The 27,268-nt window shown below is 38.2% G+C and overlaps 1 pseudogene; it reads right to left on the bottom strand.

Moving 5' to 3' along the window:
- Positions 1–19,155: 19,155 nt before the first annotated feature.
- On the bottom strand, positions 19,156–23,940 carry LOC143645123 (interleukin-13 receptor subunit alpha-1 pseudogene; annotated as a pseudogene).
- Between the last annotated feature and the right edge of the window lie 3,328 nt (positions 23,941–27,268).

Here is a 27,268-nt window from a genome sequence, read left to right on the forward strand (position 1 = left end):
GGGAAATAGTGTTTAGGTGGAGAAATATCAAGATACTTGATTTTTCTGAGAGGAGAAACGGCAGGATTCATATCCACAGCAGGTTGTAACAGTTGTTGAACTTTAGTGAGTATTTATCATGTGCCAGTCATGATGCTAGATACTTTACAGTTGTGGATTTAGTTAAGTCTCAAAGCTCTGTGAAGTAGATAATATTATTAGTCCCATTTTACAGATTAAGAAATTGAGGCTCAGAGAGGTTAAATAACTTGCCCAGGGTCACACAACTAGTAAGTTGTAAAGCCAGGTTTTAAACCCAATGGATTGACTCCAACACTCATGCTCTATAACAGCAGGAAAATCCTGGCTAGTTTCTGAGCTCAGGGGTATGAACTGTATACTACAGAGGATGTCATGTGGCCCTTGAGAGCAGGAAGCATTGCTTATCAGGAGCTGGGCTGAATCACAAAGAAGGAATGATATCAGTGTGTCATTTCCCTCTCAGACAGCATCACTATATTCCCAAGCTGCCCATGGGTCTCAGCATAGTTTCTGAATATGGAGGATGACCAGCTGCCCTGGGAGGAGCCTAGCAGGGAGAAATATCTGCCTTAGATAGCTTATCCTACAGTGTAGTTGTCCTGGCTGCTCCAGGCTGCACCCTCAGCCTGACCTTGTGAGTTTGTTGATGTGTTTCTTTTTAAATTTTTTTTATCAGTGACCTGCACAAGGATATTGACAAAGAGTTTGCAAGAAATACAAAGCAAGGTGGGAAAGCGCAAATTTTAGAAGAGATAACCAGATCAGAAGACTCTGAAAGCCTGCAGAAGGGTGTTCAATCTGATAGGATAATGTTGAAGTCAAGCTTTAGTTGGATGTCTCCGAGCCTCCCCCATCCTCACGCGGGATTTTGGGCATGGTGAATCATGAAACCAAATAGAGTTGGTATTTTTGAGATGGCTGACCTTTTGTAGAAGGATGCATGTATGCACGGGTACACACACACACAAACTGAGATCTCCGTCACTAATAACCTAGAAACAGTTCTCTCTACCTCTGCTTTCTCTAGGCCATGCCACCTTCTCTTGCATAGACAGATACACTGGCCTCTTCACTGACCTCCTGTCTTTAGCTTTGTGCTTTACACTGACCTCAGAATGATCGTTGTAACACAAAAATCCAGCTACATCCCCATATTAGCTCTCCATAGCTCTTGGGATGAAGCCTTTAACTTAGAACCAAGGCCTCACATGATCTTGTCCCTGCCACCTTCTCCAGTTTCTCCCTATTCATTTCCTCACTTCTCTTCTCTAATGTGGCTCCAGCTCTCTGGCCACAGCAGGTCACTTGCTGTGCCCCTGAATGTGTGCTTCCATTTCTGGACTTTGCTCACAATGTGTTCTTACCTTTCCCTCAGTGTTCCCTTTTTTATGCCCTGCCCGTCCTTCCTTGCTCAATGCATCTTCCTCCATACCAACTCTTTGTATTTTTATTTATTTTTAATTTCGCTTAAGCTTTAACACTGAGACCTGGGCTAAGATATATAGAACAGAGGCACTGCCTTCTGGAAGTTCACAGCTTAGAGAAGTAAACAGTTTACAGTTTTTCTGTCTGCATGCCTCTTTCCCATCTGTTCTAGTTCACTAGCTGCCAGAATGCAATATACCAGAAACAGAATGGCTTTTAAAAGGGGAATTTAACGAGTTGCTAGTTTACAGTTCTAAGGCTGAGAAAATGTCCCACTTAAAACAAGTCTATAGGAATGTCCAATCAAAGGCATCCAGGGAAAGACACCTTGGTTCAAGAAGGCCGATGATGTTCAGAGTTTCTCTCTCAAGTGGAAGGGCACATGGTGAACATGGTCAGGATTCCTCTCTCAGCTGGAAGGGCACATGGCAAATACGGTGTCATCTGCTAGCTTCTTCTCCTGGCTTCCTGTTTCATGAAGCTCCCCAGGAGGCATTTTCCTTCTTCATCTCCAAAGGTTGCTGGCTGGTGGACTCTGCTTCTTGTGGCTACGTCGTTCTGCTTTGCTCTCTCTGAATCGCTCCTTCCCCAAAATGTTTCCTCTTCTATAGGACTCCAGAAACTAATCAACACCCACCCAAGTGGGTGGAGACATGTCATCACCTAATCCAGCTTAACAACCACTCTTCATTAAATCACATCTCCAGGAAGATGATCTAATTACAGTTTCAAACATACAATGCTGAATAGGGATTAGAAGAAACGGCTGCCTTAACAAAATGGGATTAGGATTAAAACATGGCTTTTCTAGGGTACATACATCATATCAAACCAGCACACCACCTGACTATGGGCAGGGACAAGGATGAGTCATCTCAGAGATCCCAGTGCCTAGCATGAAAGCTAACACAGGAAAGACATCAGAAAAATATTTACCGAATTCCTCAAGGGAAGGACTGGGTCTTATGCATCTCATTGCCTACTTCCCACCCCCTCCAGGCATATAAACTCTAAGGACTGGGAAATACAGTGTAGAATCCAGTGTTAAGTCTCATGGTACCTAGAATAACTGTTGTCATTTATCACCCATTTATTCATTCACACTCATTCAACACATTTATCATTACACCCTCTTTGCCAAGGCCTGAATAGGTCCTAGAAATATAATGATGAAGAGAAAATAGATCTAGTCCTTGCCCTCCTAGAGCTTTGGAAGGTCAAATTGAGAAGAGGGAGTATAGTCTGCACTGGAGTTTTCAGAGATGGTGTTCTTTAGGAATGAGATCCAAGACTGATATGAATTTAGTCCTGACCTTTTGCATAATACTATATATGTGAATCCTGTTATTTAATCTTCAAAGTACCCCTTGAGTAGGAATAATCTCTATTTAGAGGTTAAGAAACTGAGGCTTAGAGAGGTGAACATTAGGTAGAGGAAGAGTTGGAACTTGAATCCTGTTGGCATGATGTGATGGAAGGATGGGCTTTGGCTAAGTGGAGAGAGAGAGGTGGGGCAGCAGTGGGCTAATCTTTAATTAATCCTGGAGTGAGATGGCACTTTAGAGGTGGCTTGGGCAGGAAGTGTGTATCTAGGGATTTTCCATCACTGCCACTGGGCGATCCCTAGAATTGAGTCCATGGCTAGTACTTCTCTCCCTGATATTGAGAAAGAGGCTCAGACCTGAGATAAACCTAGTAGAATTTGAACCCAGGCAACTAGCCCCCGTGTGGCCTCTGCCAGTCTTAACTCCATCCCCCATGGGTAGGGGATTTATTTGTTACAATAGTTTGGGCACTCTGTAGCCTGCGCTTCCTTTCTCATTTGCCCCCAGCTTCAGCATTAGAAGAGATTCAGAGGAGGAAGAAATGGTTTGGGTACTTCTTAAGGCCCTCTATGCTTACCCTTACACTCCCTGCCCAAGCCACCTCCAGAGCACCATCTCACTCCAGGATTAATCAGAAATTAACCCACTGCTGCCCCACCTCTCTCTCCACTTAGCCTAAGCCCACCCTTCTATCACATAATGCTAAACAGGATTCAAGTCCCATCTCTTCCTCTAACTAACTATCACCTCTCTTAAGCCTCTCTTAAACTTTTATGTATCCCAGAAAAACCGTGTCCTTTTCATCTAATCTTGTGGGGGTGGACCTATTTTTGGGTAGGACCTTTTGATTAAGTTGTTTTCATGGAAGTGAGACCCCACCCATTCAAGGTAGGTCTTAATCCTTTCCTGGAGCCCTTTATGAGAAAGAGCTGAGAGAAACTAAAAGAGAAAGAAAATGTCCCAAGAGAAGCCATAAGAAACCACAGGAGTTGAGAGAGCCATTTAGAAACCAACCCAGGAGGGAAGGACCCACACACATTGCCATGTGCCTTCCCATGTGACAGAAGAACCCCAGATGCCAGCAGCCTTTCCCCTGAGAAGGTTGGCGCCTTAATTTGGACATTTTCATGGCCTTAGAATTGTAACTTAATAAATCCCCTTTGTAAAAAGCCTATTTGTTTCTGGTATATTGTATTTTGGCAGCTTTAGCAAACTGAAACACCTTCCATTAGGACATTTCCACTAAGATATAAAAAATATTGGCATTAAATTGTTCATAATATTCACTTATTATCCTTTTAATGTCTGTGGGATCTGTAGTTATATCCCTTTTTCATTCTTCATATTGGTAATTTTTATCTTTCCTTTTTTTCTTGACCAGTCTGACTAGAGGATTATCATTTTTTTCTGTAACTTTTTTTTATTTCAGTGATTTTCTCTATTTTCCATTTCATTTATTTCTGCTTTTTATTATTTCCTTCCTCTGATTGATTATTGAATAAAAACCTTTGTTTTATAATAAAGGCATTGAATGTCAAAATACCCCTCTAAAAACTGCTCTAGCTCTAGCCCATAAATTTTGAAATGCTGAGTTTTCATTTTCACTCAACTCAAAATAGTTTTACATTTCCTCTGTGATTTCTTCTTTGACCCACTATTTATTTAGAAGCGTGTTTTTTACAATTACTTGGAGATTTTTCAGAAACTCTAAAAATTGATTTCTAGTGTAGTTCCATTGTAATTAGAGAACATACTTTATGTGACTTCAGGTCTTTTAAACTTTTTGAGGTTTGTTTTGTGGACAGAATATGGTCTACCTTGGCAAATCTTTCATGTACACTTGAAAAGAATATTTATTTTGTTGTTTGTGGGCACAGTGTTTATGGTGGTTGGGTTCTAGTGTCAACTTGGCCAGGTGGTGATGCCCTGTTCTGCTGTTTCTGTGGGCTTGGTTCACTGGTGAGTGAAATTCATCTGCGGCTGATTGCATTTGTGGTTGGAGAGCCCTCGACAGTGAGTGAGATTTCATTTAATTAGCTGTAGGTTTAAAAGAAAGAGGTCAGAAGGGAGCTCAGCACAGTACAGCCCAAGCAGCTCAGTGTAACTCATCTCAACAACTCACAGCTCAGCCTAGACATTTGGAGATGCAGAAGGGAATAGCCCCAGGGAAGGCCATCGGAACCCAAAGCTAGCAGACATCCCCGTGTGCCTTCCCATGTAACAGAGAATCTCAGATGAAAGCTAGCTGCTTTTCCTCTGAAGAAGTATAAATTTTTAACTAAATAAATCCCCTTGTTAAAAGACAGTCCACCTCTGGTGCGTTGCATTCTGGCAGCTTTAGCAAACTAAAACAGTGTTCTATAAGTGTCAGGTAGGTCAAAATATTTGATATTGTTCAACTCTTTTATATTCTTAGTGATTATTTGTCGTCTTGTTCTATTGATTACTGAGAGAGGAATTTTAAGTCTCCAACTATGATTGTGGATTTGTTTATTTCGTCTTTCAATTCTATCAGATTTAGCTTCATATATTTTGAAGTTCTATTAGGCTCTATTTTAGATTCCTCGGCATCTCCAAGAAAATACCATGAAACAGATTGGTTTAAACAATGGGAATGTTATTAGCCATTTTGAGGCCATTAAAATGTCCAAATCATGGCATCATCAAGGCTATGCTTTATTCCTGAAGAGTGGCTGCCAACAATCCTTGGCTCCTCTGCCATAGGCAAGGCACTTGATGGTCTCTCCTGATCTCTTCCTTCTATTCTGGGTTCCATTTCAGCTTCTTGCTTCTTGTGGCTTTTTTTTTCCCTCTGTCTGCACTTCATTCTCTTATAAAGGACTCCAGTAATAGGATAAAGACCCATCATGAACTATACCTTAATTGAAGTAACCTCATCAAAAGGTCCTACTTACAATGGGTTCACATCCATCAGACTGAATTAAGTTTAAGATCATATTTTTCTGGGGTATATATGGCTTCAAACCACCCCATCCTTTGTGTTTAGGATCATTATGTCTTACTGATAAATTGGTCCCTTTAGTGTTATGTAAAATCTCTCTTTTTTCCTGGTAATATTCTTTGTTCTGAAATCTACTTTGTCTGATATTAATATAAGCACCCTAGCTTTCTTTTGATTAGTGTTTGCATGGTTTAACTTATTTTATCCTTTTACTTTTAACCAATCTATTTCTTTATATTTCAAGTGAGTTTCTTATAGACCTTGATTTTTATCCAATTTGATATTCTCTACTTTTAATTCGGTATTAAGATCTTTTATCATTAATATAAGATATGTCTGGATTGAAATCTGCCACCTTTCTCAGCATTACTCAACCTCTTCTCAGGATATCTATCTCTTGCCTTGTATCTATGATTGTCTTGGGTAGAAAAGTGTTTCTAGAACCTTTTCCAATGATAGCAGACTTTTGCTTGGTATGTGTGCAGAATTCTAGGACCAAGACTATTTCCTGCACCTCCACCAAATGGAGAGGGTTTTTGTCTTTGCCTGTGTCCTAGGAGCGAGTTTCTTATCCCTCTCTCAAAGCAAATGAGTCCTCCCCCAGAAGCAATGGATTTTGCCTATACCCTGAGAATGAGATGATTTCCTGCCACTATCTTTGGAGTTTAAGACTGTTGTTTTGTAGAGAGAAGAATAGGAGTTTCTTTTTTCCTTTTTTTGACATACAAGAAGACAAGTCATGTTTATTTTACTCAAGTTTGCATATAAGAAATTGAGGAAAATGATCCCTAGTTGAAGACATTATCAAAACTGTTCTTAACATTGTTTCATGTATCCCTTTAATGCCCAAAAGTAGGAAAAAAATTGTCTAAATGAAAGAATAAAAATGACCATTCTTAGAATGGGTTTAATTAGTACACAGAGAAAAAAAAATCTATAAGGGTCAGATATAAAATTATAAATGAACCTACTAGTTTCTTATGGGTGATGGGAGTTCCACTGATGTGTTTTAAGGCCTGGGGCTAACTTTTCAGCAATTATAAAAACCCCCATGAGTCCCTACCCCCTTTTCCCTCTCAGCTATTTAAACAAAAAGAGAAAGATGGAACCAAACTACAATGTCCCCACTCCCAGGCTTCATAACTGTCAGCACTAGTAGTTCCTTGGGCAATCAGAATTCCAAAGCATCCCCATCTCTCAGTTGCCCTGGGAGTCATATCCATGTGGGGGAAGGGCAGTGAGCTTACCTGTTGAGTTGGCTTAGGGAGAGAGGCCACATCTGAGCAACAAAAGAGGTTTTCTGGGGGTGACTCTTAGGCCTAATTTTAAGTAGGTTTAGCTTATCCTTTGCAGGAATAAGTTTTATAGGGGTAAACCCCAAGATTGAGTGCTCGCCCTATTGATTTGTTTGTCCCCACTGCTTACGAGAATATCAGAAATTCTCCCAGTGGGGAAGTTGAATATTTCTTCTTTCTCCCCATTCTCCCAAAGGGACTTTGCAAATACTCCTTTATTCACTGCCCAAATTACTCTGGGATATATCGGGGCATCACACTAACCTAGACAAACCAACAAGATCTCACACCCTATTCAAGATTCCATGCACTTATGGTATTCAACTAAACTGATCATACAAGTTAAAATAGGAAATGCACTGCCCAAAGTATAAATTTTGTACCAAATAAACATCTCTCCCTTTAGTCTTACACAGAAGTTGAAGTTTTAAAATATGGACGATATCATCCTTTACCCTGTATTCTGATTTACCTTAGTCCTATCCAGATCAGCTTCATTCATATTTCTACTCGAAGTTTGATCACTTTTTCAACTTTTAAACAGTTCATGTATGGGGTACTGCTGACTTTCATGGATTCAGAGCTCTAACATGTATCACATAAATACCCAAAGTTTCTGGGAATGAGCAGGTTATAAACAAACAGCTCAGTATCTCAGAATTCAGAGTAACAGTTACACCTCCTGATTATATGTGACTGCTGTAAGAGCTTACAATCTAGGACCCTTTACAATAGGCCCCAACCTGATAACCCACGTTCTTGTCTTCAGTTCACCGAGTTTTTTTTATTATAGTTAGTCCATATGATTGAGGCATGATAATATTTGTCTTTTTGGTGCTGACATTTCATTCAACCTGCAGTCCTTAAGGTTCATTCACGTAATTGCATGCCTCACAACTTCATTCCTTCTTGCAGCTGCTTAGTAGTCCATTGTCCCATACTTCTTTAAATTTAGAGAAATTAGGAGGCGTATATGGATATACCATGGGGATGTGTGAGAATGGAACCCTAGCATTTGCAAACGACAAGCACAAATACAGCATCTTAGATGGCTGATGATCATGCCTTAAGAAACCCTACTTAATAACCACGTGTGGCAGTAAAAGAAAAGAGGATTCCTAGGGCCCAACTTGCAAAGAAAGAGAAAAAGAACTATTCTTTTTCCTCAAGCAAACAGCAAATTTCTAAGTAAAGATAATACCTTATTTCTGTTTAGAAAACAGGTAGAAAAACATTAAATGTGGAAGCCCTCAAACAATCATGAGCTCACACACGTTACAAAACATGCAAGACTCAATCTGTGTGTCTCAGTCTAATCACACTTTACCTGAAATGCAAGTTACTCTTGCCATCTGTGAGTTCTGAGCAGATTTACATTCTGACTGTCAATGAACGGTGAAGGTTAGGCTACAATGAGGGGAATGAAGGAAAGTGCAAAAGGGAAATCAGGTGGGGGAGTCAAGGAATTGAAAGATCTTGAAAATGACTGGTGGAAGAAGGTGTTAAGCATTGAGAAGCCTCAGTTGGAGTTTAAACCCTGTGAGGGGTTCATGTCTCACACTTGGGGGGCTGGCACATAGTATTCAGCACATAGTAAATACATGATGTGAGTAGCCAAGGTCAAGAAAAATAATACATCATTAGAGACTAAATGGTTTAAATCTTAATACCCCCTGACTCTGCTGCTCTCAGAAGCCTGCAGTGGCTTTTGAAAGATCTAGGTAAAGAGGCTGCCTCTGATTTTTCTCTAACTGTCATCATCATGGCCAACACTGATTTCTGAGGTTTTAAAAGCAAGGAAAGTACTGCTGAAGGGGATGGTAATTCTGGACTATTATAATAGCCATAGACATTACTCAATGGGACTCCCCCCAAAACTGAACAGATTTTATCAATTTTTATAGATATTCTCTGTGATTCAAGTTTGACATTAGCATTTGCCACTCAAAATGAGTCTCCCCCAAACAAATGAAACTTATTGGTGCGATTGGACACAGAATACAAAGCAGACATAGATCTCTCCGGAAGTTGCCACAGCTATCAATAATTTTAACTCTACTACCATTATCACTTTTTGCTTTATCCCTGTGCCAGTTTGAATCTGTTGTGTACCCCAGAAAAGCCATGGTCTTTAATCCTCATTCAATATTGCTGGGTAGAATCTTTCTGATTGTTTCCGTGGAGATGTGACCCACCAATTGTGGGTGGTAACCTTTGATTAAATAGTTTCCATGGAGATGTGTCTCCACCCATTCAAGGTGGGATTGCTTCCTGGAGCCCTTTAAGAGGGAACCATTTTGGAAAGAGCCACTAGAGCCACCAAAGCCAACAGAGCCCATGCAGCCAGAGACCTTTGGAGATGAAAAAGGAAAATGCCCCTAGGGGAGCTTCATGAAACAAGAAGCCAGGAGAGAAAACTTGCAGTTGCCACCATGCACCCTTGCAGCTGAGAAGGGCCTTTCTTATTGGTATCTTATTTTGGACATTTTCATGGCCTTAGAACTGTAAACTTGCAACTTAATAAATTCCCCCTTTTTAAAAGCCATTCCGCTTCTGGTATATCACATTCCAGCAGCTTACAAACTAAAACAATCCCCTAGTTTGAAGCCTTCACAGGATGTCTGCTTTTATAATTCAATGAGAATGACTACATTCTTTTTTTCCAAAGGACTCATTGATTTTAATTTTTCAGTGCATGGCTCAATGTGAAGATTTGTGACTCTTATAAGCTGCCTATTTTCAAATGTAGTTTCAATATCCATTTTACTAAGTTTCCAGATAACAAATGAAGAATGAGATATGTACTGGTTTGCAACTATTATGTGCCCCAGAAAAGCCATGTTCTTCTAATCCAACCTTGTGGGGGCAGACCTATTGTAGGTGGGACCTTTTGATTAGGTTGTTTCCATGGAGATGTGACCCACCCAATTCAAGTGGGTCTTAATCCTTTTACAGGAATCCTCTATGAGGAGAATAAAAGGCAGAAAACAGAGGAAGCCTCAGAGCTGATACAGAGATTATAGAAAGATCACAGACATTTGGAGACAGAAAATGCCCCAGGAGATGCTAAGCAAAGAGGTGAAATTCAAAGTTTGTCCCCAAGCTAAGAGAGGACCTACAGATAGTTAGAGAAAGAAAAGCAACCCAGGAGAGAAGGACCCACAGGAGCTGAGAGAGCCATTTTGGAAACCAACCCAGGAAAGAAAGGCCAGCAGACATTGTCTTGTGCATTAACCTGTGAAGAGGAACTCTGGACAGGATCAGCCTTTGTTTCTTTTTTTTTTTTTTCTTGAGAAATAGCCACACATGTACAGTCCACCCATATTTTTAAAATCAGTGACTCACAGTATCTTCACATAGTTGTATATTCTTCATCATGATCATTTTTAGAAAATTTGCATCACTCCAGAAAAAGAAATAAAAAGAAAAAAAAACTCATACATCTCATACCCCTTACCCCTCCTTCTCATTGACCACTAGTATTTCTGTCTACCCAACTTATACCCTTTATCTCCCCCTATTATTTATTTTTTTATCTATCTATCTGTCTCTATATATTTACTTATCTGTCCATACCCTGGTCAAAAGGAGCATCAGACACAAGGTTTTCACAACCACACAGCCAAACTGTAAAAGCTATTTAGTTATACAGTCATCTTCAAGAATCAAGGCTACTGAAATATAGTTCAACAGTTTCTGGTACTTCCCTCTTGCCACACCAACATACCATAAACTAAAAAGGGATATCTAGATAATGTGCAAGAATAACCTTTGGGATAATCTCCCAACTCTGTTTGAAATCTCTCAGCCACGGAAACTTTATATGTTTCAATTCTCTTTCCCCCCTTTTAATCAAGAATACTTTCTCATTCTGATGATCCTAGGTCCTGGCTACTCCCTGGGAGTCAGGTCTCACCTTGTCAGGGAGATTTACACTCTGGGAGTTATGTCCCACATAGTGGGGAGGGCAGTGAGTTCACCTACCGAGTTGGCTTAGAGAAAAAGGCCACATCTGAGCAACAAAAGAGGCTCTCTGGGGATGACTCAGGCCTAATTATCAGTAGGTTTACTGTCTCCTTTGCAGGAATAAGTTTCAGGGGTCAAGCCCCAAGATCGAAGGCTGTCCTCACTGCTTGCAAGAATATTAAGATTTCCCCAGATGGGAAAGTTGAATATTTCCTCTTTTTTCTCCAGTCCACCAAGGGGATGCTGAAAATGCTTTTTTATTCTCTGCCCAAATTATTCTGGAATGTATTGGGGTACCACAATAACCTGCCCAAACCAACAAGATCTCATGCCCTATTTAATATTCCATGTAATTATGGTATTCAAGTAAACTGACCATACAAGTTAAATTAGATAATGTGCTACAAAAAAATATAAATTTTGCATCAAATAAACCTCTCTCCCTTTGATCTCACACAGAGCTTGAAGTTTGAAAGTATGGGCCATATCATCCTTTACCCATTGTTCTGATTTACCTTTGTCCTATGCAGTTCAGCTTCATTCATATTTCTAGTCAAAGTCTGATCACGTTTTCAACTTTTGAACAGTTGCCTAATGGGGTAATACTGCCTTTGATAGCTTCAGAGCTCTAACTCTGGGTCTCAGGTATCACATAAATATCCAAAGTTTTTGGGGAATGACCAGGTTCTATATAAATTGCCCTACATATCACAATTTAGAAGGATCAATTACAAGTCCTAAATATATGTGACTTCATTAAGAGTTTACAATCTAGGAACCTTTACAATAGGCCCCAACCTGATAACCCATGCTCTTGACTTTGGTTCTTTAAGTTTGTAAATTGTAGTTAATCCATATGAGTGAGCATGATAATCCTTGTTTTTTTGTTTCTGACATTTTATTCAACATATTGTCCTTAAGGTTCATTTGCCTAGTTTGTATGCCTCACAACTTCATTCCTTTTTGCTGCCACTCAGTAGTCCATTGTATGTAGACACCACAGTTCTCCCTTTCATTCCTCAATCATTGTGCCCTTAAGCCACCTCCATCCATTGTGAATCACAAACAGTGCTGCCAAAAACACCAGTGTGCAAATGTCCATTTATATCCCCAGTCTCAGTTCCTCCAGGTATATACCTAGCAACCGGTTGCAGGGTCATATGGCAACCCCATCCCTAGCCTCCTGTGGAACCACCACACTGCCCACCAGAATGACTGCCCCTCTCAGCTTCCCTACCGACAGGGAATAGGTACATCTCTTTCTTCACATTTCCTCTAGCACTTGTTACTCTGTTCATTTTTAAACGATTTTATTCACACATCATACAATCCAACCTAAGTTCACGGACATGCCTTTGCCACCATACTCTATATGAAGACATTTCCTTTTCTTCCACATAGAATTCATACCCCTTCCCAGTGGCCCTACTTGTTGACATTTAGTTTTGGCACTACGCCTTTGTTACATTCAGTAGAAGCTTATTACAATGTTGCTGTTCACTATAGACCCTAGCTTGCATTAATTGCACCTTTTCCTGTATACCACCCATTTTCAACCCCTTGAAGTGTTGACATTCATTTGTTCTCCCTCATGCAAAAATGATTTTATGTTTGTACATTTAATTACCATCCTTGTCTACTCTAGGGATTCCTAAGTTACACCGTTTTTCAGTCTATATCCTCTATCTTTCCTTCTGGTTTCACATGTACCCCCAGCCCTTCTCACCCAACATACTCACATTCAGTTTTCACCCAGTGTACTTATATTATTGTGCTACCATTGGGTAGTATTGTGCTATCCATTTCTGAATTTTTACAATCAGTCCTGTTGCACATTCTGTATTCCTTCGGCACTAAATGCCCAATCTTGACCCTCTATCTCCTGATAGCCTGTATTCTTAAATTTAATTCTCAGGGTTTACTCATTAATATTAGTTCACATTAGGGAGACCATAGTCCTTTTCTTTTTTGTCTAATTTCACTCAGCATAATGTTCTCAAGGTTCATCCATATTGTTACATGATTCATGACTTTATTCTGTCTTACAGTTGTGTAGTACTCCATCGTATGTATGTACCACAGTTTGTTTAGCCATTCATCCGTTGATGCACATTTGGGCTGTTTCCATCACTTGGCAATTGTAAATAATGCTGCTATAAACATTGGTGTGCAAATGTCCATTTGTGTGCTTACCTTTAGTTCCTCTGAATAGATACCTGATAATGGGATTGTTGAATCATATGGCAATTCTATACTTATATACTCTGAGGAACCGCCAAACTGCCTTCCAGAGCAGTTGTACCATTTTATATTCCCACCAACAGTGTATAAGTCTGCCTCTTTCTCCATATCCTCTCCAGCTTGTGGTTTTCTGGGGATTTTTTTTATAATGGCCATTCTAATGGGTATGAGATGATATCTCATTGTGGTTTTGTTTTGCATTTCCCTAATAGCTGATGAAGTTGAACATCTTTTCATGTGCCTTTTGGCCAATTGTATTTCCTCTTCTGAGAAGTGTCTGTTCATATCTTTGGCCCATTTTTTTTTTATTGGGTTGCTTGTCTTTTTGTTGTTGAGTTGAATTATCTCTTTATATATTCTGGATACTAAACCCTTATCTGATATGTGGTTTCCAAATATTGTCTCCCATTGTGTAGCCTGCCTTTTTACTTTCCTGACAAAGTTCTTTGATGCACAAAATTGTTTAATTTTGAGGAGATCCCATTTATCTATTTCCCTTTTCAATGCTCATGCTTTGGGTGAAAGGTCTAGGAAACCACCTCCTATTACAAGACTTATATGATATTTCCCTACATTTTCTTCTAAAAGTTTTATGGTCTTAACTCTAATATCTAGGTCTTTGATCCATTTTGAGTTAATTTTTATATAAGATGTGATATATGGAGCCTCTTTCATTCTTTTGCATATGGATATCCAATTCTTCAAATTCTATTCATTGAAGAGGCTGCTCTGTTCCAAGTGGGTTGGCTTGACCACCTCATGAAAGATCAATTGTCCATAGATGAGAGGGTCTATTTCTGAATACTCAATTTGATTCCATTGGTCAGCATATTTGTCTTTATGCCAGTACCATGCTGTTTTGACCACTGTAGGTTTCTAATATGCTTTCAAGTCAGGTATTGTGAAACCTCCCACTTCATTTTTCTTTCTCAAGATATTTTTAGCTATTTGGGGCACTCTGCCCTTCCAAATAAATTTCATTATTGGTTTTCTGTTTCTGCAAAGTAAGTTTTTGGGATTTAATTGCTATTGCATTCAATCTATAAAACAGTTTGAGTAGAATTGACAAGTTAACTATATTTAGTCTTCCAGCCTATGATCATAGTATGCCTTTCTATTTATTTAGGTTTTCCATGAATTTTCTTTTAGCAATTTCTTATAGTTTTCTGTGTTTAGGTCTTTTGTGTTCTTAAATTTATTCCCAAATATTTGATTCTTTTGGTTATTGTTAATGGAATTTGTTCTTGATTTCTTCCTCAGATTGCTTATCAATTGTGTGTAGAAACACCATTGATTTTGGGGTATTGATCTTGTACCTACTACTTTGCTGTGGTCATTTATTAGCTCTAGTAGATTTGCTGTAGATTTTTTGGAATTTTCGACATATAGTATCATGTCATCTGTAAACAGTGAGAGTTTTACTTCTTCCTTTCGAATTTGGATGCCTTTTATTTCTTTTTCTTATCTAATTGCTCTGGATAAAACTTCCAGCATAATATTGAATAACAATAGTGACAATGGGCATTCTTGTCTTGTTCCTGATCTTAGAGGGAAAGCTTTCAGTGTTTCACCATTCATGATGATGTTAGCTGTAGGTTTTTCATATATACCCTTTATCATGCTGAGGAAGTTCCCTTCTATTCATTCATCAACAAAGGATGTTGAATTTTGTCAAATGCCTTTTCTGCATCAGTTGAGATGATCATGTGGTTTTTCTTCTTTGACTTATTGATATGGTGTATTACATTAATTGATTTGCTTTTGTTGAGCCAGCCTTGCATACCTGGAATAAATTCCACTTAGTGGTGTATAATTCTTTTACTGTGCTGCTGGATTCGATTTGCAAGTAATTTGTTGAGGGTTTTTACATCTATATTCATTAAAGAGATTGGTCTGTAATTTTCTTTTCTTGTAGTATCTTTGTCTGGCTTTGGTGTTAGGGTGATGTTGGCTTCATAGAATGAGTTAGGTAACTTTTCTAGTTTGCTAGCTGCTGGAATGCTATATACCAGAAGCAGAACAGCTTTTAAAAGGGGGAATTTATTCAGTTGCAAGTCCACAGTTTTAAGACTGCAAAAATGCCAACTAAAGCAAAGCTATTGAAATGCCCAATCCAGGACATCCAGGGAAAGATACCTTGGTTCAAGAAGGCTGATGACATTCAGGGTTTCTCTCTCAACTGGAAAGGCACATGGTGAAAACGGTGGCATTGCTAGCTTTGTCTCTAGGCTTCTTGTTTCATGAACTACCCCAGGGGCATTTTCCTTTTTCATCTCCAAAGGTCTCTGGCTGCGTGGCCTCCAGTAGGCAACCCCACCTTGAATGGATGGAGACACACCTCCATGGAAATCACCTTATCAAAAGTTATCACCCACAATTGGATGAGTTATGTCTCCATGGATAATTTAAAAACTCCCACCCAGCAGTACTGAATGAGGATTAAAGGATATGGCTTTTCTGGGGTCCACAAATTCAAATCAGCATAGTAACTTTCCCTCCTCCTCAGTTTTTTTGAAGAGTTTCAGCAGAATTGGTATTCATTCTTTTTTGAATTATTGATAGAATTCGTGTGTGAAGCCATCTGGTCCTGAACTTATCTTTTTTGGGAGCTTCTTGGTGACTGATTTAATCTCTTTACTTAGATTGATTTGATGAGGTTGTTTATTTCTTCTTGAGTCAATTTGGTTTTCATGCCTTTCTAGGAACTTGTCCATTTCATCTACCTTGTCTAGTTTATTAGCATATAGTTGCTCATATTATCTCTCATTACCTCCTTTATTTCTGTGGGTCAGTGGTGATGTCACCTCTTCCATTTCTAATTTTATTTATTTGCATCCTTTCTCTCTCATTCTCTGTTTTTTTTTTGTTAGCCTAACTAAGGGTCCATTGATTTCCTCAAAGAACCAAGTTCTTTGTTGATTTTCTCAATTGTTTTCATATTCTCAATTTCATTTGTTTTTGCTCTGATCTTTGTAATTTCTTTCCTTTTGTTTGCTTTAGGTTTAGCTTGCTGTTCTTTCTCTAGTTCTTCCAAGTGAACAGTTAATTCCTTCATTTTTGCTCTTTCTTCTTTTTTAATATAGGCATTTAAGGCAATACGTTTCCCTCTCAGTACTGCCCATGCTGCATCCCATAGATTTTGATATGTTGTGTTTTCATTTTCATTTGCCACAAGATATCTACTGATTTTTCTTGTAATGTCTTTCTTGACCCACTGATTATTTTAAGAGTGTGTTGTTTAGCCTTCATATATTAGTGAATTTTCTGGCTCTCTGTCAGATTTCCAACTTCAGTCCATTATGATCCAAGAAAGTGTTTTGTATAATTTCAGTCTTTTTAAATTTATTGAGACTTGCTTTGTGACCCAGCATATGGTCTATCTTTGAGAATGATCCATGAGCACTTGAGAAAAATGCGTTATCCTATTCTTGTGGGGTGTAGTGTCTTTTAAGTCTAGTTCATTTATCAAGATCTCTGTTTCCTTATTGATCCTCTGTCTAGATGTTCTACCTGTTGATGACAGTGGAGAATTGAAGCCTCCAACTGTTATGGTAGAGGTGTCTACTTCTCCGTTCAGTGTTGTCAGTGTTTTTCTCATGTATTTTGGTGTATAAATTTAGCTTAGTACATAAATATTTATGATTGTTATGTCTTCTTGTTGAACTGTTCCATTTATTAATACATTGTTCCTTCTTTGTCTCTTTTAATTGTTTTACATTTGAAGTCTAATTCGTCAGATTTTAACATATTGAGCTTCCCTCGTGTGATGGATTGCTTTTGTCTTACTGCTTTCAAAATTCTCTCTTTGTCTTTGACATTTGACAATCTTATTGGTAAGTGTCTTGGAGTATGTCTATAGCCAAATAGACTATTCTGTTTGGACACACTGCACTTCTTAGATCTATAATTTTGTCTTTAATAAAAGATGAGAAATTTTCAGTGATTAATTCATCCATTAGTCTTTCTTTTCCTTTTCCCTTCTCTTCTCCTTCTGGGACACCCACAACATGTATATTCATGGGCTTCATGTTGTCATTCAATTCCCTGAGACTCTGCTCATATTTTTCCATTTTTCCCTATATTTTCTTTTGTGTGTCAGGTTTCAGCTGTCCAGTCCTCTAGTTCACTGATCTTTTCTTCTGCCTCTTCAAATCTGTTGTTGTAGATTTCCATTTTTTTTGTTTTCATTTCTTCTATTGTGCCTTGCATTCACATAAGTTCTGCAATTTGTTTTTTCAAACTTTCAAGTTCTTCTTTATGTTCACTCAGTGTCTTCTTTATATCTTCCCTCACCTTGTTGATTTGATATTTTGATATCTGATGAGATTTTGCATGTGTGTTCAGACATCTTGAATTAGCTGTTTTAACTCCTGTATCTCATTCGAAGTGTTGATTTATTCCATTGAATGGGCCAATTCTTCAATTTTCTTATTATGATTCTTTTTTTTTTTTTTTGCTGGTATCTAGGCATTTGATTTCCTTAATTAGTTTATTCTGGAGGTTGTTTTCACTCTTTTACCTAGGGTTTTCTTGCTGGATGGTTTTGTTCTCTATCTGTTCTTTGACATTCAGTGTCACTTATTCTAGATCTGTAGCATAGGTTCTGTTTAATGATCAGAATTTTTCAGTTCTTGTTTTTCTGTTTCTTGCCCTGTCTATATGATATGGAGCCTTTTTTTTTTTTTTTTTGAGGAGGGTCTTCTCAGATATTATAGACCCCAGTCAGATTTTCACAGCCCAGATAGGCCCAGGTTTCAGGATGAAAGAGTAGTTAGCATCAGTTTCCCCTGAGGGTGAGACCCAGCAGGTTGTCAGACTTTCCTGTGAAGCCTCTAGACTCTGTGCTTTTCCTGTCCTGCCTAGCAGGTGGCTGTTGTCTGCCCACAGCTTCCCACCAGTTTAAAGTGATGTGGTAACTTTAACTTCAGCAGACTCTCCCTGCCAGAAGCTTGAGACAGAGGTCAGTCAGTAGGCAGGCTTTAATTATTTCTGTTTTCCAGCCCCTGGGGCCTGAATTCCTTGAAGGTGGCAATCCTCTTGACAGACATGCTTTAGTTCCGCCCTTGCCTGGAGGCAGTGCTGGAACCTGAGAGTGCTTGCAGCTCTATCTAATGAGCTGTTTAAGAAGTAAAAAGCCTTTTCAGAGTAGGACCCCCATTCCTTGGGTTTGCCAATCAGGAGCTTGAGGTGGTACCTGCCTCTGTGTATCTCCAGGATCTATGTGCCCCCTTTTCTTGATGTCCAGCCCTTTTCCAGTATTTCATGCTGTCCAACTGAAAGAGCCTCTGTTTTTTTCCCCCCTCAGATTCACCCACTGTCTGCCTAGGGCAGAATCTCCTAGTTCCTTTAGTGCTTATTCCAGATTTATTGCTGGGGGCCTGTTTTCACTAGTCAGAATTGGTTAATTAATTCCACAATTGGAGCTTGGTTGAGCTAAACCCTTGCTAGTAGTAAAGTCTGTTTCCTTTCCCCTCAGAGAACCAGCCTGCCATGCCCATGGGGAGGGGCAACAGCCTTTGTGGCTTGGAGCCTAAGAGTTCTTTGTGCAATCACAGCCACTCCATCTGGTCCAGACCGGTGTATGCTGTGTGTCTGGTCACTGATGTTTCCCCAGCAGTTGTTCTGTATCTTTCCTGGCGATTTACTAGCTACTCTGGAGGATGAACTAAATTCCACACCTCATTGTGCCGCCATCTTGCCTTGCCTCTTCTGCGATCAGCCTTTCTTGGGTGAAGGCATCTTTTTGTTAATGCCTTAATCTGGACATTTTCATGGCCTTAGAACTGTATATTTGTAACCTAATAAATCCTGTTTGTAAATGCCAATCCATTTCCAGTATATAGCATTCTGGCAGCATTAGTAAACCAAATAGGATGAATCTTCACAAGGCCACATTGAAGGTAAAAATATATCATCCCCATCACTGAGAAGCTCCCTCCAGGTTTTCTGTCAGCACTACAGAGTCAGTTTCTTTCTTGGTTTGTTTTTCATAGAATGTCATACTTCCAGTACAGAGCAGCATGATTCTGGCTTCCAAACATTTATTAAAAAATCTTTCCATAGTCAGGAATGGGAAGAAATATAATCACCTTGAGCCTTTTTAGGTAAAGCAGAACTATTGTACCTGCAACAATGACTGGAATGTTGAGTAATATGGTAATGTAGTGTATGGAACTGCCCTGATTGCCTATACTCATTGCTTGAGTCTAATTACTCCAGAGCTTGTCATCTCATAGCATAACTTTATTTGCTTTGGCTCTTATTCTAATTTTATTCAAAGTATCAGGAAGTACACCAGGGACCATGAAACAAATTTTATCCTCCAAGTTTCCCTCATATTTTGAACTCTGACACATTTAGTTTTGGTATCTTCAATTTTCAAAATAATGTGTGTCTCAGTTTATTATTATTGACTTCTACTTGATAAGATAAGCGTCTGCTAATAAAATTCTGTGTATTCTTCCATTCCACATACAAACCACCATTTCAGAAGGAAGTATATTTAACCTGTGGAGGATCGGGTTTCACATAAGAAGTTCAAGTTAAAAGATGGTCTAATTTTCCTGCATCATCATTTTTTTTTTTTAACTTTTTGTTTGTTTTCTTTTTCCTCATCATCTTTGACCATTATTTTGAACAGTGTTGTTCAAAATTGGCATCCTTCACTTTAGTATGATCAAAGGAATAATCAATGTATTGACATTCTGTACAGATGAGAGAGGGAATTTGTTTTCCCAGGCTGCTGTGCCAGTAATAGAGGGTATAGTTAGTTTTGTCAGGATTTGTGTTCTTTCCAGAGAGCCACAGGCATTTCATGTAGTTCAAGTTGTGCCAAACACATTGCAGCCCAATCCATATTAGAGTGGACTCAGGATCACCTTCAGGGGGGATCTTTTCTGCCAAAATGCCAGTGAGGTCATCTGATCATGGACTTTTCTTTGTTGGAAGATTGATTGGTGATTCAATCTCTGTACTTGTCAGTCATTTGTTGAGATCTTCTATTGCTTCTTGAAGCAGTCTAGATAATTTGTGTGTTTCTGTGCATTTATCCATTTTATCTAAGTTATCTAATTTGTTGGCACACACTTGTTTATATTATTATAATCCCTTTAGTTTCTGTAAGGTCAGTAGCAACGTTCCCCCTTTCATTTCTGATTTTAGTTATTTGTTTCCTCTCCCTGTTTTCTTTGTCAGTCTGCAACTAAAGATCATCAATTTCATTGATGTTTTCAAATAATCAACTTTTGGTAACATTGCTTGTATTAGGGTTCTCCGGAGAAACGTACATATTTAGAGTAGCTGAGATATAGAAGCTAGCTCATGTGACAATGGATTGACAAATCTGGATTTCATAGGCAGGCTGCAAGCCAGAAACTATGAAGAAGGTGCAATTGTATTCCCCCAGGAGAAGCCGGCTGTTTAAAGAAAAGGCAGAAATTCTTTTTGGCTGCTAAAATCCTCAGTTCTCACTTTAAGGCCTCAAACTGATTGGATGAGGAGCCTTCCCTCATTGTTGAAGGCAACCTCCTTTCTTGATTGTACATGTAATCAGCCATATATGTAATTAACTGACTAATGATTTAAATCCATCTGTATAATGTCCTCACATTAGCAATCTGGCAGGTTCTTTTTTTTTTTTGGACTTTATTTATTTATTTATTTATTTATTTATTTTATTAACGGAAAGAAGAAAAAAAAAGAAATTAACACAACATTTAGAAATCATACCATTCTACATATGCACTCAGTAATTCTAAACATCATCACATAGATGCATGATCATCGTTTCTTAGTACATTTGCATCGGTTTAGAGGAACTAGCAACACAACAGAAAAAGATATAAAATGTTAATATAGAGAAAAGAAATAAAAGTAGTAATAATAGTAAAAAAAATAAATAAAAAATAAAATCCTATAGCTCAGATGCAGCTTCATTCAGTGTTTTAACATGATTACTTTACAATTAGGTATTATTGTGCTGTCCATTTTTGAGTTTTTGTATCTAGTCCTGTTGCATAGTCTGTATCCCTTCAGCTTCAATTACCCATTGTCTTACCCTGTTTCTAACTCCTGCTGGACTCTGTTACCAATGACATATTTCAAGTTTATTCTCGAATGTCCGTTCACATCAGTGGGACCATACAGTATTTGTCCTTTAGTTTTTGGCTGGACTCACTCAGCATAATATTCTCTAGGTCCATCCATGTTATTACATGTTTCATAAGTTTATCTTGTCTTAAAGCTGCATAATATTCCATCGTATGTATATACCACAGTTTGTTTAGCCATTCTTCTGTTGATGGACATTTTGGCTGTTTCCATCTCTTTGCAATTGTAAATAACGCTGCTATAAACATTGGTGTGCAAATGCCCGTTTGTGTCTTTGCCCTTAAGTCCTTTGAGTAGATACCTAGCAATGGTATTGCTGGGTCGTTTGGCAATTCTATATTCAGCTTTTTGAGGAACCGCCAAACTGCCTTCCACAGTGGTTGCACCATTTGACATTCTCACCAACAATGGATAAGTGTGCCTCTTTCTCCGCATCCTCTCCAGCACTTGTCATTTTCTGTTTTATTGATAATGGCCATTCTGGTGGGTGTGAGATGATATCTCATTGTGGTTTTGATTTGCATTTCTCTAATGGCCAGGGACATTGAGCATCTCTTCATGTGCCTCTTGGCCATCCGTTCTGGCAGGTTCTTGTTTGACCAAACAGTTGGACACAATACCTAGCCAAGATGACACATAAAATTAGCTATCACATTGATTTTCTCTATTATTTTTCCATGTCATCTATCTCTGCTCTAATCTCTATTATTTCTTTTCTTCTGCTCACCTTGGGTTTAATTTGCTCTTCTTTTTCTAGTTCTTCCAGATGTAATGATAGGCTACTGATTTTATGGCCTTTTCTAATGTAAGAATTTACAGTGATAAATTTGCATCTGAGCACTGCTTTTGCTGCCTGCCATAAATTTTGGCATGTTGTGCTTTTTTTCATTCATCTCAAAATATTTTATATAATAAAATTTTATTATAAAATATATTATAATTTTAGTATTATAATTATAATTATTATAATTTTAATATTTTCATTTTATAAAATATATAAAATATAATAATATCCCTTGTGATTTCTTCTTTGACCCATTAGTTGTTTAAGGATATATTGTTTAATTTCCACATATTTGTGAAATTTCCATATTTCAGTATTACTGATTTCTAGCTACATTCCATTGTGGTCAGAGAAGAGTAGATTTCAATATCTTTTAATTTACTGAGACATGTTTTGTAACCCAACATATGGTCTATCCTAGGAAATAATTAATGTGCACTTGGGAAATATATGTATTGTGCTGTTGTTGAATAAAGTGTTCTATACATGTCTTTTGGGTCTAGTTCATTTATAATATTGTCCTCTATTTCCTGATTGATCTTCTGGCTAGATGTTCTATCCATTATTGATAGTGGTGTATTGTTGTCTCATTAATTAGTGTAGATCCATCTATTTCTCTCTTTAAAAATTTTTTTGTGTGTGTTTGCATCATATATTATTGGCTGTGTTGTTAGGCACACGTATTTTGTAATTTTTTAAGTTCTTGATGAATTTACCCTACTTTCAATATATAGTGTTCTTCTTGTCCCTTGTACCATTTTTTTACTTAAATTCTATTTTATCCAATATTAATATAGCCATTCTAGCTCTCTTTTTGGTTATTTGCATGGATTTTTTCCCATCCTTTCACCTTCAACCTATTTGTTTCTTTGGTTTTAAGATGAGTCTCTTGTAAATAGCATATAGTTAGGCCATGCTTTTTAACAAAAATTTTATTAATATTTTTATTGAGAAGTCTTCACACACATACAGTCCACACATGGTGTACAATCAGTGGATCACATTATCATCACATACTTGTGTATTCATCACCATGTGATGAATATTCATTTTTTAGAATATTTGCATCACTCCAGAAAAAGAAAAAAAAAACCTCATATATCCCATACCCCTTACTCCTTCCTCTCATTGACCACCAGTATTCAATCTACCCAATTTTTTACCCCTTATCCCCTACTATTAATCATTTATTTTTATCCATATTTTTTTACTCTTCTATCCATACCTTGGATAAAAGGATAATCAGACACAAGGTTTTCACAATCACACAGCCACATTGTAAAAGCTATATTGTTATACAACCATCTTCAAGAATCAAGGCTACTGGAACACAGCTCAACAATTTCAGGTACTTCCCTCTTGCCACTCCAATACACCATGAACTAAAAAAGGATATCTATATACATAAGAATAACCTCCAGGATAACCTCTCAACTCTGTTTGAAATCTCTCAGTCACTGAAAGCTTTATTGTCTCATTTCTCTCTTCCCACTTCTGGTCATGAAGTCTCTCAATTCTATGATGCCAGGTCTTGGCGTATCCTGGGAGTTCTGTCCCATGTTTCCAGGGAGATTTATACCCCTGGGATTCATGTCCCACGTAGGGGGGAGGGCAGTGAATTCACCTGCCAAGTTGGCTTAGAGAGAGAGTGGACCATGCTTTTAAAAATCCATTCTGCCAATCTCTGCTTTTATCCTAGAGAGTTTAATCCATTTATATTTAAAGAACTACTGATAACGCAGGACTTATTTCTACCATTTTGCTTTTCAGTTTTGTAAGTTTTATACCTTTTGTGACCATCACTTCTTCCATGACTGCTTACTTTTGTATTTAATTGCTCCATATAGTGAACCATTTAGATCTTGTCTCATTCCCTTCTGTGTATATTTTTCAGATATTTTCTTTGTGGTTACCATATGGCTTAAATTTATCATCCTAAATCTACAACAATCTCATTTATTTGATACAAACTTCAATAGTATAAACAAACTTTGTTCTATACCTTTCCATATACCCAGCTTTATGTGGTTCTTGTCACAAATTACATCTTTATGCACTGTGTATCTACAGCCATAGATTTATCATTGCTTTTTATGCAGTTGTATTTTTGATCCTATAGGAAGTGAAAGATGGTATACCAAGTCAAAAACACAATAGCATTGTCATTTATATTTACCAATGTAGTTACCTTTACAGGAAATATTTTTTCTTTATGCAGCTTTGATCTACTATCTGGTATTCTTCCCTTTTAATCTGAAAAATTCTCTTGGTAGTCCTGTTGGACAGGTCTAGTGGGGATGAACTCTCTCAGCCATTGTTTAATGGGGAACGTCTATATCTGTCCCTATTTTTTGAAAGATAGTTTTGCTGGATATAGAATTCTTGGTTGACATTCTTTTCCTTTCAGCACTTTAAATATGTAATCACACTTCATCCATGATTTCCAATGAAACTTCTCATTTAATCTTACTGAGGTCCCTTATTGAGATATGCATTGCTTCTCTCTTACAGCTTTCAGGATTCTCTTTGTGTTTGGCATTCAACATTTTTATTAAAATGTATCTTAATGTAAGTCCTGAATTTATCCTGCTTAAAGTTCATTGAGCATCTTGGATGTGTATACTCCTGTCTTTCATTAAATTGGGGGAGTTTTCAGCCATTATTTCTTTAAATATTTTCTCTATTTATCTCTTTCTTCTCCTGGGAGTCCTACAATGCATATATTGGTATGTGTGATGATGTCCCTTGGTCTTTTAGATTCTGTTCACTTTTCTCCATTCTTTTTTTTTCTTTCTGCGCCTGAGACTGGATAATTTCAATTGTCCTGTCCTCAAACTGACTGGTTCCTTCTTTTTTTTTTTTTTTAATTTTTATTGAGAAATCTTTACCCACATACATTCCATACATGGTGTAAAACCAGTGTCTCACAATATCATCACATACTTGCGTATTCATCAGCATGATCATTTTTTAGAACATTTGTATACTGATTCTTTTTTATGCAAGTCCCTATCTGCTGATATGTCCTTTTAATGGATTTTTATTTCAGTTATTGTAATTGTGCTGGTTTGAAACTATTATGTACCCTAGATAGGCCATGTTTTAATCCTGATCCAATCTTGTGGGGGGCAGCCATTTCTTTTAATCCTGATTCAGTATTGTAGGTTGGAAACCTTTGGTTAGATTATCTCCACAGCAATGTGCTGTGACTGATTGTAGGTGTGACCTTTTGACTAGATGGGGATGTGACTCCACCCATTCAAGGTGATAAACCACTTGATTAGTTTATCAGGGGGAAACATTTTGGAGAAACCTCAAATGCTGACACTTGGAGAAAGTTGCTTCAGAGCTGACAGACACATGGATGTTTGGAGATGCTTGGAGTACCAACAGAGAGAGCAGAGGCGTAGACAGGAGCAGAGTCCAGAAAACATAACCATATGCCTTCCCATGAGATAGTAAGCAAGCCAGAACTCAGACTTGTGTCCTGGAGGAACTAACTGAAAGCCCACAGATCTTAGACAGGAAACCACTGGTATTAGGATCTGGAAGCAACAGGACTGGGAACAAGGACCAGCAGACACCAGCCACGTGCCTTCTCAGATCACCCTTGCTTGAGCAAAGGTGTCTTTCTCTAGATGCCTTAGTTAGGACATATTTATGGCCCTAGAACTGTAAACTTGTAACTTATTAAATTCCTTTTTTAAAAGCTGTTTCATGTCTGGTATGTTGCATTCCAGCAGCTTTAGCAAACTAATACAATGGTCTTCAACACCAGTATTTCTATTTTGTTCATTTTTGTGATTTATATATCCTTACTAAATTTCTCATTTTGCTTAAATATCAGTTTTCTGATTTCCTTTAGTTCTTTGTCCATGTTTTCCTCCATCTATTGGATCGTATTTAAGACAGTTTTAAAAGACTTTTTTCTGGGATATCCAAAATCTGAGCTTCTTCATTAATGGTTTCTGATGTATTATGTTATTCATTTCTTTCAATGGACTGGCCATCATTTCCTGTTTCTTTGTATATCTTGTAATTTTTGTTGCATTCTAGATGTTTGATATTTTAAAAGGTTAACGCTAGAATTTTGTCAGTGAAATGTCCATTCCTTAAGCTTGTATTCAGCCAGTGTTAAACACTGTTATGGCAGAAATTTCCTTAAATGCCAGGATCTAACTAAGAAAATAAAGGGAAGAAGAAAAAAAGAAGGTAAAGATTAAAGTAAACTTTCCCAGTCTTTGCATATTTTCTCTGTGCAAGTACTCTCCTTCAGAGCCTTGCCAGCCTTACAGGGGGCCAAAGGACAGCCTGAGGCAAAAGTGTAGGGTCCTCTCCAGTCTTTTCTGAATATATGTTTTGTCTTGGGCATATGTATGTGGCCTTATCCATTCCTCCAAATATATGGAAACTCCAAATACCTCTCTCTCTCTCTTTTTTTTTTTTTTTTGCATGGGCAGGCACCAGGGTCTCTGGCAAGGCAGGAGAGAACTCTGCCTGCTGAACTAACATGGCCCACCCTAAATACCTCTCTTTTCCCAGGAAAATTTGCAATCTTTCCTCAGGGTCCTAAGCACCCTATTTTTTTTTTTTTTTTTTTTTTTATAGGGAGGAAGGGAAGGAAAGACAGAGAGAAGGAAGGAAGGATGGAAGGAAGAAAGGGAAACATCTTTAAACATTTTCTTGTTTTATTGTATTTTGTTTGTTTGTTTGTTTTTTTTTTTTTACATGGGCTGGGGCCGGGAATCGAACCGAGGTCCTCCGGCATGGCAGGCAAGCACTTTGCCCGCTGAGCCACCGCGGCCCGCCCCTAAGCACCCTATTTTAAGTATTAAAGATGGTAATCCTTTGCCACTGGCAGTTGTGGTTAGATTGTTTTCATACAATGTTTTAGCTTCCCTTTGAGCCACTTCTATGTCCCAAGCAGCTTATAGGAACAGCCAGACAGAGACAAGCATCCTGGTTTAGTCCTTCAGGCTGCCAGTCAACAGATTGGTACAGACATACGTTCACCCCAATATATGCATAAGGGTTATTCTGCTCCTTCTGGAACTGGGACCAAGTATCTGCACTGTGGGACAGGCTGGCTCCCTGGGAAGGGGCATAGAAAGGACCATGAAGGTAGCACGAGATTTTCCTG

The sequence above is a fragment of the Tamandua tetradactyla genome, chromosome 8, assembly GCF_023851605.1.
Source record: "Tamandua tetradactyla isolate mTamTet1 chromosome 8, mTamTet1.pri, whole genome shotgun sequence".
In the NCBI taxonomy this organism is placed as follows: domain Eukaryota; kingdom Metazoa; phylum Chordata; class Mammalia; order Pilosa; family Myrmecophagidae; genus Tamandua; species Tamandua tetradactyla.